The following is a 5538-nucleotide window of genomic DNA, read 5'->3' on the forward strand; positions in this document are numbered from 1 at the left end:
GGAAAAATCCAAGTGAAAGTGAGATAGGGAAATGCCATTGATTCCCACCATTGACTTAACATGGTGCTGGGGGTGCCCTCTTCCCCGATCCACCAGAAACCGCAGGAGGGATCAAAGAAAAAGCTGCTTAGTGAATATTGAAGCCAAGAGGATTATCTAAATACATCTCTGTCCGTTTGCAGTCTGCTCCCTTTGCTGCTGAGATCTGCCCCCCAAAGTCGGAGGAGCATTTTCAGATGCAGATCTTTAGTGTGAGACTTTGATAGAATGTGCCAAATACGGCACTCACTATCACAGACTCACACTTAGCATTTACCAGGTAGGGGTGGCTCGCTTCTTTGGGCGCTGCTCCTCAGGGAAATGGCATACATACACATGTGAGGAGTCCCTTGAAAGGAGAGAGCGAGTGCTACAAAGTGTTTATCTCTGATTTTCTATTAGACCTTCAGAACCGGAGCAAACAGTACCAATTTTAGACATGTCTTGTACTGGAACCACTTTTGCTATGAACAAGTGCCACCACTCATTGTGTATTTCTACTTTAGCTCTGTAAACACTGCAAGTTTGGGCCATCTTGGACCTTCACAAGTCGAGATGTCAGCACTGGAAAATGGGTAACCTCATTTAGCAGACATGGGCCGCCTGGTCAGAGGGGGATCACGGCTCTCGGGGTGCTGCTCCTCGGTACAAGATGCCTTTCACTTAGGATATGAATCCCTGGAAAGCTGACGGTCCAGTCTACAAAACGTATATCTCTGATTGTTTATCGGACCCACGGTTCCGGAAAAATCCAGGTGAAAGTGAGATAGGGAATTGCCATTGATTCTTACCATTGACTTAACATGGTGCTAGGGGTGCCCTCTTCCCAAAGCCCCCAGAAACCGCAGGAGGGATCAAAGAAAAAGCTGCTTAGTGAATATTGAAGCCAAGAGGATTATCTAAATACATCTCTGTCCGTTTGCAGTCTGCTCCCTTAGCTGCTGAGATCTGCCCCCCAAAGTCGGAGGAGCATTTTCAGATGCAGATCTTTAGTGTGAGACTTTGATAGAATGTGCCAAATACGGCACTCACTATCACAGACTCACACTTAGCATTTACCAGGTAGGGGTGGCTCGCTTCTTGGGGCGCTGCTCCTCAGGGAAATGGCATACATACAAATGTGAGGAGTCCCTGGAAAGGGGAGAGCGAGTGCTACAAAGTGTTTATCTCTGATTTTCTATTGGACCTTCAGAACCGGAGCAAACAGTACCAATTTTAGACATGTCTTGTACTGGAACCACTCTAGCTATGAACAAGTGCCACCACACATTGTGTAGTTCTACTTTAGCTCTGTAAACACTGCAAGTTTGGGCCATCTTGGACCTTCACAAGTCGAGATGTCAGCACTGGAAAGTGGGTAACCTCATTTAGCAGACATGGGCCGCCTGGTCAGAGGGGGATCACGGCTCTCGGGGTGCTGCTCCTTGGTACAAGATGCCTCTCACTCAGAATATGAATCCCTGGAAAGCTGATGGTCCAGTCTACAGAACGTATATCTCGGATTGTTCATCGGACCCACGGTTCCGGAAAAATCCAGGTGAAAGTGAGATAGGGAAATGCCATTGATTCCTACCATTGACTTAACATGGTGCTGGGGGTGCCCTCTTCCCCGAGCCACCAGAAACCGCAGGAGGTATCAATGAAAAAGCTGCTTAGTGAATATTGAAGCCAAGAGGATTATCTAAATACATCTCTGTCCGTTTGCAGTCTGCTCCCTTAGCTGCTGAGATCTGCCCCCCAAAGTCGGAGGAGCATTTTCAGATGCAGATCTTTAGTGTGAGACTTTGATAGAATGTGCCAAATACGGCACTCACTATCACAGACTCACACTTAGCATATACCAGGTAGGGGTGGTCGCTTCTTGGGGCGCTGCTCCTCAGGGAAATGGCATACATACACATGTGAGGAGTCCCTTGAAAGGGGAGAGCGAGTGCTACAAAGTGTTTATCTCTGATTTTCTATTGGACCTTCAGAACCGGAGCAAACAGTACCAATTTTAGACATGTCTTGTACTGGAACCACTTTTGCTATGAACAAGTGCCACCACTCATTGTGTATTTCTACTTTAGCTCTGTAAACACTGCAAGTTTGGGCCATCTTGGACCTTCACAAGTCGAGATGTCAGCACTGGAAAATGGGTAACCTCATTTAGCAGACATGGGCCGCCTGGTCAGAGGGGGATCACGGCTCTCGGGGTGCTGCTCCTCGGTACAAGATGCCTTTCACTTAGGATATGATTCCCTGGAAAGCTGACGGTCCAGTCTACAAAACGTATATCTCTGATTGTTTATCGGACCCACGGTTCCGGAAAAATCCAGGTGAAAGTGAGATAGGGAATTGCCATTGATTCCCACCATTGACTTAACATGGTGCTGGGGGTGCCCTCTTCCCCGATCCACCAGAAACCGCAGGAGGGATCAATGAAAAAGCTGCTTAGTGAATATTGAAGCCAAGAGGATTATCTAAATACATCTCTGTCCGTTTGCAGTCTGCTCCCTTAGCTGCTGAGATCTGCCCCCCAAAGTCGGAGGAGCATTTTCAGATGCAGATCTTTAGTGTGAGACTTTGATAGAATGTGCCAAATACGGCACTCACTATCACAGACTCACACTTAGCATTTACCAGGTAGGGTGGCTCGCTTCTTGGGGCGCTGCTCCTCAGGGAATTGGCATACATACACATGTGAGGAGTCCCTTGAAAGGGGAGAGCAAGTGCTACAAAGCGTTTATCTCTGATTTTCTATTGGACCTTCAGAACCGGAGCAAACAGTACCAATTTTAGACATGTATTGTACTGGAACCAATTTTGCTATGAACAAGTGCCACCACTCATTGTGTAGTTCTACTTTAGCTCTGTAAACACTGCAAGTTTGGGCCATCTTGGACCTTCACAAGTCGAGATGTCAGCACTGGAAAATGGGTAACCTCATTTAGTAGACATGGGCCGCCTGGTCAGAGGGGGATCACGGCTCTCGGGGTGCTGCTCCTCGGTACAAGATGCTTTTCACTTAGGATATCATTCCCTGGAAAGCTGACGGTCCAGTCTACAGAACGTATATCTCGGATTGTTTATCGGACCCACGGTTCCGGAAAAATCCAGGTGAAAGTGAGATAGGGAAAGCCATTGATTCCCACCATTGACTTAACATGGTGCTGGGGGTGCCCTCTTCTCCGAGCCACCAGAAACCGCAGGAGGTATAAATGAAAAAGCTGCTTAGTGAATATTGAAGCCAAGAGGATTATCTAAATACATCTCTGTCCGTTTGCAGTCTGCTCCCTTAGCTGCTGAGATCTGCCCCCCAAAGTCGGAGGAGCATTTTCAGATGCAGATCTTTAGAGTGAGACTTTGATAGAATGTGCCAAATACGGCACTCACTATCACAGACTCACACTTAGCATTTACCAGGTAGGGGTGGCTCGCTTCTTGGGGCGCTGCTCCTCAGGGAAATGGCATACATACAAATGTGAGGAGTCCCTTGAAAGGGGAGAGCGAGTGCTACAAAGTGTTTATCTCTAATTCTCTATTGGGCCTTCAGAACCGTAGCAAACAGTACCAATTTTAGACTTGTATTGTACTGGAACCACTTTTGCTATGAACAAGTGCCACCACTCATTGTGTAGTTCTACTTGAGCTCTGTACACACTGTAAGTTTGGGCCATCTTGAACCTTCACAAGTCGAGATGTCAGCACTGGAAAGTGGGTAACCTCATTTAGTAGACATAGTATAAGCCACATACGGCCCTCACTCTCAGTCTCCCATTGAAAAATAATTTACCCTCAATCAAGGTTAATATTAGGCCGGTGATTTTCTTCACGATGCGTTCAAGACCCTGGAAAGATAATGGCTGCGAGATTTAGGATTTTCTTGTAAACATGGATCTCCCTGCCAATTTTTAGCGTGAGATTTTGTGAGATTGAGTGTTGTATATGGCACATACTATCAGTCTAACATTAATAAATGACCTACTGTCATGGCTGCATTGCTGTCTGTGGCCTATGGATGTTGTGAGTGACTGCTCAGCCGTCCTATGTATTCTGGAGTGTGCTGGGCTGTCAGCATTATGAGTGACAGCTCTTCTGTCCTACCTGGTTCAGTCTCTGGGTGTTTCCACCTGGTTTTTCAGCAGTGTTTGTTGCAAACAGATGCAGAAACCTTGCAGAAAGTTCAGCAGATAGTCAACGTGTGCAGAAAGTGATGTCCCATGGACTGAAGCAGCAGGAGGAACGAGTAGCAGTAAGTATTCATATATATATTTTTTAAATCAGTATGTGGTGCCCATATTACTGCAGGACTGTGGCTGTTTTATACCCTTATGGGGGCTGCACTATACTTTAAGGACCATGGGGGATGCATTATATTGCATGAAGGACCATGCTTATACTATATGGAAGGCTATGTGGGTTATTATATTTGGAAGATATGGGGTCCATTATACTGTATGTAGGTCCATTTTACTGCATGGAGGGCTGTGTTGGGGTCACCATACTTTGAGTTAGGAGTTGAGGTGAGGGTCATTATACTGTGAATGTGGAGGAATTCACAATGGGGTTATCATACTGTGGTTGGGGGGCACTTTTGTTGGCAGCATACTTTATGGGGAGAATGAAAGAGAAATCTAGGACTTAAAGGGGTATTTCCATCTCCAAGATCCTATCCCAATATGTAGTAGGTGTAATAGTAATGTTAGCAAATATCTCCAATTATAAATGTAGTATATTTTTTCTGATTCACTAGGTCTCTTTCCTCATGTGCAGGACCTTAGGTATCCATAGTTACGTCCAAGGATAAAGACAGATAGCTAGTTGCTAGTGGTCGTAACCATGGATACCTAAGGTCCTGCGATGCCTGCACATGAGGTAAGAGATAGTGAATCAAAAATACTATACTACATTTCTAATTGGAGAAATCTGCTAATATTACTACACCTACTACATATTGGGATAGGATCTTGGAGATGGGAATATCCCTTTAAGCAGGAGGAAAATTACTGTGTAAAGGCTGAAAAGTTGTGAGATCTGCTCTTCTGTGACCCAGACAGTAATTTAAGTTTTGTTTTTCCTCCCCCACCCTCTTTTTTGGGGGTGGAGGTGGTGGCAATTAGAAGTTCTGCTATGGGGCCCCATGATTTCTATGTACACCCCCAACAGCAATGAATGCTTTGTAGAGTTAGATATTTGAAAAAAGCAAAAAGTGGGACATGGCTTTAAGGCTTTTGGGCTGATGTTGCACATTTGATTGACTGGTAATAATATGACTTCTTGTACTTAATGCTGTTCTGCTCCCATTTACTAGACACTTGCACTGTCCCGGATTAATATCACCCAACCTATTAAATCTTCATTTTTAGATACTCGGTTTTTGAACACCTTTTGCTTACTAAACTGTATATGAACATGTGTGCCCATAAACAAATGAAACATGAAATAAAAAACTTCATTTTGCTTTATTTTAGGTAGAAAAAGGTCCACATTCATTTCATTCTTCATCAATCATCAATC

The sequence above is a fragment of the Phyllobates terribilis genome, unplaced genomic scaffold, assembly GCF_046119375.1.
Source record: "Phyllobates terribilis strain yellow unplaced genomic scaffold, ASM4611937v1 Scaffold_72__1_contigs__length_7157903, whole genome shotgun sequence".
Lineage (NCBI taxonomy): Eukaryota > Metazoa > Chordata > Amphibia > Anura > Dendrobatidae > Phyllobates > Phyllobates terribilis.